The sequence below is a fragment of the Triticum urartu genome, chromosome 2 (assembly GCF_003073215.2).
Source record: "Triticum urartu cultivar G1812 chromosome 2, Tu2.1, whole genome shotgun sequence".
In the NCBI taxonomy this organism is placed as follows: domain Eukaryota; kingdom Viridiplantae; phylum Streptophyta; class Magnoliopsida; order Poales; family Poaceae; genus Triticum; species Triticum urartu.
This window is the reverse complement of record NC_053023.1, coordinates 20,861,278-20,875,298: the sequence shown is the minus strand read 5'-3', so window position 1 is coordinate 20,875,298 and position 14,021 is coordinate 20,861,278.

Below are 14,021 nucleotides of genomic sequence, written 5' to 3'. Positions count from 1 at the left end.
CGCATCGGCAACCGCTTTGTACTCAGCCTCAGTACTACTGCGAGACACCGTTGCTTGCTTACGAGCATTCCAGGCGATCAAGTTAGAACCCAGGAATACCGCATAACCCCCCGTGGATCGCCTGTCATCAGGATTACCAGCCCAATCTGCATCTGAAAAAGCGGAGAGCTCACCAGACGGAGCAGGCTGAAGGAGCAAACCATAGGAGGCAGTAAGACAGATGTACCGCAAAATACGCTTCATAGCTGACCAATAAGATGTCCTGGGTGCATGAAGGTACTGACACACACGGTTAACTGCATAGGAGATATCAGGCCTGGTAATAGTCAGATACTGCAGACCACCAACGAGACTGCGATACTCAGTAACATCATCAGGTGAAAGAGGTTCTCCATCAAGAGCAGACAACCGATCAGTGGCAGACATCGGAGTGATAGCATGTTTGCACTTCAGCATGCCAGCCCGACGTAGCAAATCCATGGAGTACTTCTTCTGAGTGAGAGTTAACCCAGTAGAAGACCGTGAGACCTCCAGACCAAGGAAAAAATGCAGAGCACCTAGGTCCTTGACAGCAAAATCACAACTCAACGCAGTCACAAGACGACCAGCAGCAGCATCAGAGTAACTGATGAGAATGATATCATCAACATAAACCAGGAGATACATCGTAACCTGAGGGCGCTGAAGGAGAAACAGCGACGTGTCCGCAGTGGAGGGAGTAAACCCAAGAGCTCGAAGAACAGAGCCGAGGTGGGCATGCCATGCACGAGGAGCCTGTTTGAGTCCATACAGTGTCTTAATCAGACGACAGAGATGATGGGGACGTGCCGGATCAACAAAACCAGGCAGCTGACGCATATAAACCTCCTCCTCCTCCAGAATTCCATGTAGGAAAGCGTTCTGCACATCGAGCTGACGAAGAAACCATCCTCGAGTGACAGCAAGAGACAGCAGCGAACGTATAGTAGTAGGCTTGATAACGAGACTGAACGTGTCTTCATAATCAAGACCATACCTTTGTTTGAAACCCTTGGCGACTAGTCGTGCCTTGTAGCGTTCTATAGAACCATCAGCATGTCTCTTGACTTTAAAAACCCACTTGGAATCAATGATGTTGACGCCAGACACTGGAGGAACAGCCAAGTATCATTTTTTTGTAGAGCATCAAACTCCTGTTCCATTGCCGCACGCCAATGAGGAATACTGAGTGCAGCCTGAAAATGGCGAGGTTCTGCACTGGGATCAGCAGCAGTATGAGCCATGCAAGCAGAAAGCCATGCGACAGTCCCATCTTTGTGTTCATTCGGACGAAAAATGCCAGATTGACTTCGTGTGCGAGGACGCACGGGGACAGCAGGCTGTACTGGCAACACCACAACGACGGGTGATGATGATGAGGCCGAGACACCCGACGAGCTCTCACCAGGGCTCCCTGGTGTCAGGGAAGCGGGCGACGACGCGTCGAGGTCCGGCGGGGTTGCTGGGCCGGGCGAAACTACAGCCGGCCCAGTTGGAGTAGCCGCCAGGTCGGGCGAGACCACCACCGGGCCGAATGAGGCGGCAGTTGGCCCAGGCGAAGTGACCGCCAGGCCGGGCGACGCCGGAGTCTACGGGCCAGGCGAGGCCAGCGTCGGGGCGAGCGAAGTCGCCACTGGCGAGCCGGGCGAAGCCAGCGTCGGGGCGGGTGAGGCCGGCGCCTGCTCCCCGGGCGAAGCAGCGGCAGGTTGGCGGGTGCCACCCGGTATGCATGGCCCATGCACATGGGAGGCGTCCCGATCGCGAGCATCATCCGGCGCTTGTTCCTCTAGGAGCTCAAGGCGTGCACCGCGTCCAATACCTGCAGCATGATTAGGGAGCAACGCAGGGGCATATGCAACATAGATGCGCATACCTGCTTCACTGGCGGTGTGCACCTAATCATGACCACGGTATGGCTCCTGAGTAGAGAGCTTGCCCATATCTCTGGTGAGGTGATTGGTAGCTCCGGTGTCCATATACCACGTAGGATCAATGGAGTAGGATGGAGTGCGGCCATGCTCATGGCTCGTCACCGCGGCGGCAGCTTGCTTATCATTTCCTTTGCCATTGTTGCCTCGGCCCAGAAAATCTTGCTTGAAGCGACGATGACAGCGAGACGCAATGTGACGCTCAATGCCACACAGCTGGCAGGCCTGCTGAGCGCCGCAGCAGGGACAGCAAGCAACGGGCCGGCTGCCACCAGTGATGGAGGGCGCCGAACCCCGCGGAGCGGACTGAGGCGAGGCCGCCACTTTCCCACCAAGCGGCGCCGGCTTCTGCAACTTGCCGCGAGTCGCGGCGTTGGCAGAGACAAACCCTGGAGAGGCTCGGCGCGCCTTGATGCGCTGTTCGCGGCCAAGGAGGCACGCATAGAGCTCGCGGGGTGGCAGTGGGGCCTCGCGACCATGCACATTCTCAATGAGGTTATCATAGTCATCATCCAGGCCGTTGAGTACATGGGTGGTGAAGTCTTCATCACCAAGCGGCTGACCAATCGAGGCTAACGTGTCCGCGAGACCAGTCATCTTGTTGAAGTAGTCCGTGATGCTGAGGCCATCAAGCTTGGTCTCCCCCAACTCGGTGCGTATAGAATGAGCACGCGCCTGAGACTGAGAGGCGAAGCTGCTGTGAAGTGCCGACCAAGCATCCTTAGACGTCGCGGCGAAGATGACCAGCAACGACAAGCTCGGGGTCAGCGACGACTGTATGGCGGAGAGGATTGCCTGATCTCGGGCCACCCACACATGATGAGCCGGATGATACGGCGGCGGGCACGGGATGGAGCCGTCGACGTAGCCCTCCAGGTAGCGGCTACGGAGGAGAGGAAGCACCTGAGCCCGCCACGACAGGTAATTGTCCGGCGTGAGCTTCACCGGAAGGATATGTGAGAAGTAAAACGGCGATGGTGGTGGAGCACGATCCTGTGTCGGTGGCACATAGAGACCCATAGATGGATCCGTCTCGTGAGGCGGTGCAATCGCCAAGGGTGCGCCATAGCCGGGGATAGCACCAGCATACGGGTCCCCTGGTGACGGAGGAGGCGCGGCCCCATAGGGCAGCGAAGGGGGCGGCGCCGCGTAGGGTTGAGGACGCGTTGGCGCCACATAGGGCTGCGACGGCAGCGCGCCGTAGGGAGACTGCGGCCAGGCGGACGGCGGTGGTGGCGGAGCACCCGAAGTGGATGCAGGGGCGCCATACCACGGGGGGCCATAGGCCGGACCCGAAACACCGTACGGGTGCAGGGCGGCATACGGCGAAACGGAGGCAGCGCCATAGGTTGGGGCAGAGGCGGTACCGTACGCCGGCGGCTGACCCTGGAAGGACGGCGGCGCCGGTAGGGCACCCGTAGTGGTCGAGGGCGACGGGCCGCCAGAGGACGGCGGCGGAGGCAGGTCGCCGTGGGCGGCTACCGATCCGATCTGGAAGCCCGCGGGCGGCTGGGTGGTCCACCAGGCCGAGGCCGCGGCCAGGGGCTGGGAGGCCAGAAACGGCGGCGAGGGAGCGACGGCAGGGGCCGGCGCAGGGGGCGGTGCAGCGACGGTGGCGGCGGCGGCGGGGGCCGGTGCGACCGAGGCGGCGGGTGCAGCGGAAGACATCGTAACCCAAAACTGATACCATGTAAAACGTATGTTTGGGGGAACTGCTCGACACCCTAAACGGGGTGTGGCTATCTCATTATATAAAAATACTAAGAAGTATAATATAATTTTACAACAGATATACAGAGGCTACGTATATATACAGTCTAACAACTGAAAAGTTCCAGTGGGTGCGTCGTCCTCCAGCGGCATCGGACCCTCGGGCGTGGCTGCTGGAGTTGGATGGTGCGCTTGCCATGTGGAGCACCGTCGATGGCGTCCACCTAGATTTCTCAGTGATGCAGGATTATGAGTCTGAGGTATGAACCTTCAAGCTCCGGATGAACTTGTCGGCAGTGGAGGTGCCGCTGCAGCGGCTAGATGGTTTACAAGTAAATTCTAACTGCCCCAAGATTGTGATCATCAAAGATCGTGAGATCCTGACCGATCTGATCCGTGGACATCTGTTGCATTGCAACATCGATGGCAACTTCTTAGGAACTGTGGAAAGCAAAGACGCCGATTATTTGGGGTTTACTTCGAGTTCTACCGGATGTTTGGGAGGAGACGCACGGTGGCTTACTTCGCATTTGTTCCAAGAGAGCATTTTCCCTGTTCCATCCATCCAGATGCAAGAGCAAGGTGGTGTGCTCAAGCCATGTCCATTTATCCTAGCCTCCTAAGGATGTTCTTCTGATATCTCGCATGTTGTTTTCTTTTGTAGTATATGTTTTGGTGCTGGTAGTACTGAACTTCTTGGATAATTGCAGTAGCATTTCTTCTATATGATCATGCATATGGTGTTCATTGGCTACTGATATGTTAGGTTCCTGACTTCTATTTTTGCAGGGGGTTAGGTTTCTGACTTGGATGAATGATCATGAAATAATATTAATATTTAAAGCGGTAATGCTTTCTTGTTTCTGTTTTCTATTCGCTCACACGAAGCTTAGTTTTGCATGTATGTGAACATGGTTTCGTTTTGATGAAATACAACCGGGGAATCGGTCCCTGTAAATCTAAAAAATGTGCACTGGATGCTTCTCCTTATCGCTAAGCAGCGTAACATTACCTTAGAGCAACTCTAATGGAACCCCTGAAAGGCGTTAAGGTTAAACCCTTCCTAAATGAACAGAAAAATGGTTTAACTCCTCCAGATTTTGAGAAGTCCAGATCCGCACATCCGGGCACCACACCGGACATTCGGCTCCTCGACGACCGCTCGGACATCCGGCCCCTGCTTGCACATAGTTTCAGGCCGAAAATCCACATGTTTCTCTTCCCCACTTCCCTCCTTTGTGGATTAGACTACATATAGCAAGTAAGTATTGTTGGGGGACGACCGGCCCATCAAAATTCAACATTCTACAAAGTAAGTAATCACCATTGACATGCCTATTTAGCCTTAAATCAATGAAGTTAGGGGGGGCGCGGGGCAGGCCCGCTGTTGGTCTCCCTATCTCCGCCCTGCATATAGCCTTCCCCATCCTGCGTTCTAGTGTAAGCTAAGATTAGAACCAAAACTATAGATCTTAGGAAAAGAACCATGTATTGTTGTCAAGACCCCTGAGGAAGAACCACCTATGGTTGTCAAGGCCACTTCGGAGAAGATTCACCATGTGGCAGAGAGGGGCGGGGAGGATGAGGACACGGCTGGTCATCAGTGGAGAGAGACGGGCTATACGGGTCCAATTAGCCGTTGTTATTAGTTATAATACATACAGTTAGAGCCATTCGATTGCCAAATGCAACACTTCTATAATATATAAAAAGACAGAACATACATAAAGAGCATATAATTGTTGTCCCCATGCATGCAAGAAAGACTACTTAAAAAGGAAAATAACATAAGAAAATAAATAGCAACCGGCGCGACGATTGATAAATTTGTCTTTAAGCTATCTGGACCCACCCCTTAGACACCAGAGGCATGTTATTGGCGTCGTAGGGGACGGAATAGAAGGTCACGGTCTCGAGGCCGCTGCCCACATGTAACCATGAACTCTCTAGGTAGAGCTTGTGTGGAAAAACTGCACGAATATGGCGCCGTCCTTCCGGCGCATGACGGTGTAGTATCATTCATCCGAAAAAACCATCTTCAAAATAACCCGAACCACCTGCTCATGGTTCAGCGGCAGTATGTTAATCGTATAAGCGTGAAGGCACCACATGAACAATGTTGTGGTTTCTTGCCCGGCGAACTTCTTCTGGTGCTTTAGTGGGAGCGAAAGATTAGCGAGAGAGTATGCCCTGGTTGAACTATCTAGCATGTTTTTTTATAGTGCAACGCGGGAGAGGAGAGAACATTCTTCGGGAATTGAGCGTCTTTAATTTGGTTGCAAACCAACCGAATGCGAAAATGGAATGGATTCCCACACGTGAAAGTACGTCGAACGAAACTTGTTTCTTTGCCCACTACAGTGCATGATTCACATTAAGTTAAAAGAGTTTCCCACTACACTGCATGGATCATTGTTCTTCATTGTGTGGAAAGTACGTGCAGCGTCTTACCTTCCTTGGGAAGCCGTGTGTCGGTTTTTATTGATTGGGCAGGGTATATCCCGTAGATAAGCATACAAGGTTGTTCGGTTCAAACCGAGAGAGAGAATACAGGAGGGGATAGAGAAGAATTACAACCATAAGATCATGACCAAGTACCTCTATGAATATTACATGTTGGGTCGAAGCCTACCTATTCTAAAACATTGGTGTCGTTGGTACAAAAGTACAAGCGTAACTAACGTACTAGTAATACACGCAACTAACCCATGGGACCCAGAAGCATACTTGGCTGGAACCCATCTGTCGTTAGTGGCACCAGTAAGTCTGACACGCGCCACTGAAGACAACTAGTAGAACGTTCGTGTGTTGCAACAGGCTGTGTTGACAAAAAAAAATACTGTTAAAACACTCTCATTTTTTTCTTTCTTCCCCGATCAAAAATGTTTTTAGGAGTGATATGTGAACGTATAAATTTACAACCATACTAAAATGTCAAGAGCTAAAAACATATTTATCGAAGAACATTTCTACAACATATTCGGCACGAAAGTTATGATATCTGACATATTAGGAACAAACACAATGATGATTGACCACCAAATCTCAATTATATTTCAGAACATGGTTGTCCTCCAATGTGTACCTGCAAGATCTCTATACTCTTCCTCTTCCTCCCTCCCTTGATCTCTCCCCCCCCCCCCCGTGGTAGACAAATGGCTGGCCACTGGGCACAACGTTAGCATATTTCTTACGTCATCGCTATTGCTTTAGTAGTGGCGTTGACATTTTATAGAACATCACTTGTATGTGGGTTCCAATGTTCTGACTAGGTGAACTTACTGCTGGCGTTGACAGTTTCCCTTATGCCATCAGTATACTTTGTGGGTCCACTTTTGACGCCACAGAACACCGGGATAACAAATGTTGGAAATATGCCCTAGAGGCAATAATAAATTAGTTATTATTATATTTCCTTATTCATGATAATCATTTATTATCCATACTAGAATTGTATTGATAGGAACCTCAGATACATGTGTGGATACATAGACAACACCATGTCCCTAGTAAGCCTCTAGTTGACTAGCTCGTTGATCAATAGATGGTTACGGTTTCCTGACCATGGACATTGGATGTCTTTGATAACGGGATCGCATCATTAGGAGAATGATGTGATGGACAAAGACCCAATCCTAAGCCTAGCACAAGATCATGTAGTTCGTATGCTAAAGCTTTTCTAATGTCAAGTATCATTTCCTTAGACCATGAGATTGTGCAACTTCCGGATACCGTAGGAGTGCTTTGGGTGTGCCAAACGTCACAACGTGACTGGGTGGCTATAAAGGTACACTACAGGTATCTCCGAAAGTGTCTGTTGGGTTGGCACGAATCGAGACTGGGATTTGTCGCTCCGTGTAAACGGAGAGGTATCTCTGGGCCCATTCGGTAGGACATCATCATAATGTGCACAATGTGATCAAGGAGTTGATCACGGGATGATGTGTTACGAAACGAGTAAAGAGACTTGCCGGTAATGAGATTGAACAAGGTATCGGGATACCGACGATCGAATCTCGGGCAAGTATCGTACTGCTAGACAAAGGGAATTGTATACGGGATTGATTAAGTCCTTGACATCGTGGTTCATCCGATGAGATCATCGTGGAACATGTGGGAGCCAACATGGGTATCCAGATCCCGTTGTTGGTTATTGACCGGAGAGTCATCTCGGTCATGTCTGCATGTCTCCCGAACCCGTAGGGTATACACACTTAAGGTTCGGTGACGCCAGGGTTATAGAGATATTAGTATGCGGTAACCCGAAAGTTGTTCGGAGTCCCGGATGAGATCCCGGACGTCACGAAGAGTTCCGGAATGGTCCGGAGGTAAAGATTTATATATGGGAAGTCTTGTTTTGGTCGCCGGAAAAGTTTCGCGCATTATCGGTATTGTACCGGGAGTGCCGAAAGGGGTCCGGGGGTCCACCAAGGGGGTCCACCTGCCCCGGGGGGCCACATGGGCTGTAGGGGTGTGCGCCTTGGCCTATATGGGCCAAGGGCACCAGCCCTAAGAGGCCCATGCGCCAAGAGATAAGGGAAAGAAAGAGTCCTAAAGGGGGAAGGCACCTCCGAGGTGCCTTGGGGAGGATGGACTCCTCCCTGGCCGCACCCTTCCTTGGAGGAAGGGCCAAGGCTGCGCCCCCCTCTCCCTTGGCCCTATATATAGTGGGGGGAAGGGAGGGCAGCCGGACCTAAGCCCTAGCGCCTCCCTCTCCCTCCCATGACACATCTCCCTCCTCCCGCAGCGCTTGGCGAAGCCCTGTTGGAATCCCGCTACTTCCACCACCACGCCGTCGTGCTGCTGGATCTCCATCAACCTCTCCTCTCCCCTTGCTGGATCAAGAAGGAGGAGACGTCGCCGCTCCCTACGTGTGTTGAACGCGGAGGTGCCGTCCGTTCGGTGCTAGGATCATCGGTGATTTGGATCACGACGAGTACGACTCCATCAACCCCGTTCTCTTGAACGCTTCCGCGCGCGATCTACAAGGGTATGTAGATCCACTCCTCCCTCGTTGCTAGATGACTCCATAGATAGATCTTGGTGACACATAGGAAAATTTTGAATTTATGCTACGTTCCCCAACAGTGGCATCATGAGCTAGGTCTATGCGTAGTTACTATGCACGAGTAGAACACAAAGTAGTTGTGGGTGTTGATTTTGTTCAATATGCTTACCGTTACTAGTCCAATCTTGATTCGGTGGCATTGTGGGATGAAGCGGCCCGGACCAACCTTACACGTACGCTTACGTGAGACCGATTCCACCGAATGACATGCACTAGTTGCATAAGGTGGCTGGCGGGTGTCTGTCTCTCCCACTTTAGTCGGATCGGATTCGATGAAAAGGGTCCTTATGAAGGGTAAATAGCAATTGGCATATCACGTTGTGGTCTTTGCGTAGGTAAGAAACGTTCTTGCTAGAAACCCATAGCAGCCACGTAAAACATGCAAACAACAATTAGAGGACGTCTGACTTGTTTTTGCGGGGTATGCTACGTGATGTGATATGGCCAAAGGATGTGATGAATGATATATGTGATGATCATGTTCTTGTAATAGGAATCACGACTTGCATGTCGATGAGTATGACAACCGGCAGGAGCCATAGGAGTTGTCTTAATTTATTTATGACCTGCGTGTCAACATAAACGTCATGTAATTACTTTACTTTATTGCTAACCGTTAGCTGTAGTAGTAGAAGTAATAGTTGGCGAGACAACTTCATGAAGACACGATGATGGAGATCATGATGATGGAGATCATGGTGTCATGCCGGTGACGATGATGATCATGGAGCCCCGAAGATGGAGATCAAAAGGAGCAAAGTGATGATGGCCATATCATGTCACTATTTGATTGCATGTGATGTTTATCATGTTTATACATCTTATTTTCTTAGAACGACGGTAGTAAATAAGATGATCCCTCATTAAAATTTCAAGAAAGTGTTCCCCCTAACTGTGCACCGTTGCGAAAGTTCGTCGTTTCGAAGCACCATGTGATGATCGGGTGTGATAGATTCTTACGTTCGAATACAACGGGTGTTGACGAGCCTAGCATGTACAGACATGGCCTCAGAACACATGCAAAACACTTAGGTTGACTTGACGAGCCTAGCATGTACAGACATGGCCTCGGAACACAAGAGACCGGAAGGTCGAGCATGAGTCGTATGGTAGATACGATCAACAGATGTTCACCGATGTTGACTAGTCCGTCTCACGTGATGATCGGACACGGCCTAGTTGACTCGGATCATGTAATCACTTAGATGACTAGAGGGATGTCTATCTGAGTGGGAGTTCATAAGATGAACTTAATTATCCTGAACATAGTCAAAAGGTCTTCGCAAATTATGTCATAGCTCGCGCTTCAGTTCTACGTTTTAGATATGTTACTAGAGAAAATTTAGTTGAAAGTTGATAGCAGCAATTATGCGGACTAGGTCCGTAAATTGAGGATTGTCCTCATTGCTTCATAGAAGGCTTATGTCCTTAATGCACCGCTCAGTGTGCTGAACCTCGAACGTTGTCTATGGATGTTGCGAACATCTCACATACACATTTTGATAACTACGTGATAGTTCAGTTAAACGGCTTAGAGTTGAGGCACCGAAGACGTTTTGAAACGTCGCGAAACATATGAGATGTTTCGAGGGCTGAAATTGGGATTTCAGGCTCGTGCCCACGTCAAGAGGTATAAGACCTCCGACGATTTTCTTAGCCTGCAAACTAAGGGAGAAAATCTCAATTGTTGAACTTGTGCTCAGATTGTCTGAGTACAACAATCGCTTGAATCGAGTGGGAGTTGATCTTCCAGATGAAATAGTGATGGTTCTCCGAAGTCATTACCACCAAGCTGCTTGAGCTTCGTGATGAACTATAATATATCAGGGACATATATGATGATCCTTAAGATATTCGCGATGTTTGACACCACAAAAGTAGAGATCAAGAAGGAGCATCAATTGTTGATGGTTGGTGAAACCACTAGTTTCAAGAAGGGCAAGGGAAAAAAGGGATGCTTCATGAAACGGCAAATCAGCTGCTGCTCTAGTGAAGAAACCCAAGGTTGAACCCAAACCCGAGACTAAGTGCTTCTGTAATAAAGGGAACAGCCACTGGAACAGAATTACCCTAGATACTTGGTAGATAAGAAGACTGGCAAGGTCGATAGAAGTATATTGGATGTATTATGTTAATGTGTACTTTACTAGTACTCCTAGTAGCACCAGGGTATTAGATACCGGTTCGGTTGCTAAGTGTTAGTAACTCAAAATAAAAGCTACGGAATAAACGGAGACTAGCTAAAGGTGAGATGACGATATGTGTTGGAAGTATTTCCAAGGTTGATCAAATATCGTACGCTCCCTCTACCATCGAGATTGGTGTTTGCGTTGAGCATAGACATGATTGGATTATGTCTATCGCAATACGGTTATTCATTTAAAGAGAATAATGGTTACTCTGTTTATTTGAATAATACCTTCAATGGTCTTACACCTGAAATGAATGGTTTATTGAATCTCGATCGTAGTGATACACATGTTCATGCCAAAAGATAGTAATGATAGTACCACCTACTTGTGGCACTGCCACGTAAGTCATATCGGTATAAAACGCATGAAGAAGCTCCATGTTGATGGATCTTTGGGCTCACTTGTTTTGAAAGGTTTGAGACATGCGAACCATGTCTATTGGTGTATATGCATGAAGAAACTCCATGCAAATGGACCGTTTGGACTCACTTAATTTTGAATCACTTGAGACATGCAAATCATACCACATGGGCAAGATGACTGAAAGCCTCGTTTTTCAGTAAAATGGAACTAGAAAGCAACTTGTTGGAAGTAATACATTTTGATGTGTGCAATCCAATGAGTGCTGAGGCATGTAGTGGATATCGTTATGTTCTTACTTCACAGATGATTTGAGTACATGTTGAGTATATTTACTTGATGAATCACGAGTCTGAATTATTGAAAGGTTCAAGTAATTTCAGGGTGAAGTTGAAAGATCGTCGTGACAAGAGGATAAAATATCTATGATATGATCATATAGATGAATATCTGAATTACGAGTTTGGCACAGAATTAAGACATTGTGAAAATTTTTTCACAACTAATACAGCCTGGAACACCATAGTGTGATGGTGTGTCCGAACATCATAACTGCACTCTATTGGATATGGTGCATACCATGATGTCTCTTATCGAATTACCACGATAGTTTATGGGTTAGGCATTAGAGACAACCACATTCACTTTAAATAGGGCACCACGTAATTCCGATGAGATGACACCGTATGAACTATGGTTTAGAGAAACCTAAGCTGTCATTTCTTAAAAGTTTGGGGCTACGACGCTTATGTGGAAAAGTTTCAGGCTGATAAGCTCGAACCCAAAGCGGATAAATGCATCTTCATAGGACACCCAAAACAGTTGGGTATACCTCCTGTCTCAGATCCGAAAGCAATAAGGGGTTGTTTCTGGAATCGGGTCCTTTCTCGAGGAAAAGTTTCTCTCGAAAGAATTGAGTGGGAGGATGGTGGAGACTTGATGAGGTTATTAAACCGTCTCTTCAACTAGTGTGTGGCAGGGCACAGGAAGTTGTTCCTGTGGCACCTACACCAATTGAATTGGAAGCTTATGATAGTGATCATGAAACTTCAGATCAAGTCACTCCCAAACCTCGTAGGACGACAAGGATGCGTACTACTTCAGAGTGGTACCTAATCCTGTCTTGGAAGTCATGTTGCTAGACAACAATGAACCTACGAGCTATGGAGAAGCGGTGGTGGGCCTGGATTCCGATAAATGGCTCGAGGCCATATAATCCGAGAGAGGATCCATATATGAAAACAAAGTGTAGACTTTGGAAGAACTACTTGATGGTCGTAAGGCTGTTAGGTACATATGGATTTTAAAAGGAAGACGGACAATGATGGTAAGTATCACCATTAAGAAAGCTCGACTTGTCATTAAGATGTTTTCCGACAAGTTCAAGGAGTTGACTACGATGAGACTTTCTCACTCATAGCGATGCTAAGAGTCTGTTGGAATTATATTAGCAATTACCGTGTTATTTGTGAAATCTTGCAGATAGGATGCCAAAAACCATTGTTTCCTCGACGATTTTTGAGGAAAGGTTGTATGTGATACAACCGGAAGGTTTTGTTAATCCTGAAAGATGCTAATAAGTATGCAAAGCTCCAGCAATCCTTCTAAGGACTGGAGTAAGCATCTCGGAGTTGAAATGTATGCTTTGATAAGATGATCAAAGCTTTTGGGTGTATACAAAGTTTATGAGAAACTTGTATTTCCAAAGAAGTGAGTGGGAGCACTATAGAATTTCTGATAAATATATGTTGACATATTGTTGATCAGAAATGACGTAGAATTTCTGGAAAGCATATAGGGTTATTTGGAAAGTATTTTTCAATGAAAAGCCTGGATTAAGCTACTTGAACATTGAGCATCAAGATCTATAAGGATAGATCAAAATTCTTAATGGTACTTCCAAATGAGCACATACCTTGACATGATCTTGAAGGTGTTTAAGATGGACCAGTGAAAGAAGGTGTTCTTGCCTGAGTGGTAAGGTATGAAGTTAAGACTTAAAGCTCGACCACGACAGAAGAAAGAGGAAGGACGAAGGTCGTCCCCTATGCTTTTGTCATAGGCTCTATACGGTATGCCATGCTGAGTACCGCACCTGATGTGTGCCTTGCCACATATCTGGCAAGAGGGTACAAAGGTAATCTAGGAGTAGATCACCAGATAACGGTCTAAATTATCCTTAGAGGAATAAGGATATATTTCTCGGTTATGGAGGTGATAAAGAGTTCGACGTAAAGAGTTACGTCGATGCAAGCTTAACACCTATCCGGATAGCTCTGAGTAGAGATACCGGATACGTATAATGGAGCAACAATTTAGAATAGCTCCAAGTAGAAAAGTTATTTGAAATGGCTCCAAATATAGCGTAGTAGCTGCATCTACAAGATGACATAGAGATTTGCGAAGTACATACGGATCTGAAAGATTCAGACCCGTTGACTATAACATCTCTCACAAGCATAACATGTTCAAACCCAGAACTCATCGAGTGTTAATCACATGGTAATGTGAACTAGATTATTGACTCTAGTAAACTCTTTGGGTGTTAGTCACATGGGGATGTGACCTTGAGTGTTAATCACATATCGATGTGAACTGGATTATTGACTCTAGTGCAAGTGGAAGACTGTTGGAAATATGCCCTAGAGGCAATAATAAATTAGTTATTATTATATTTCCTTGTTCATGATAATCGTTTATTATCCATGCTAGAATTGTATTGATAGGAAACTCAGATACATGTGT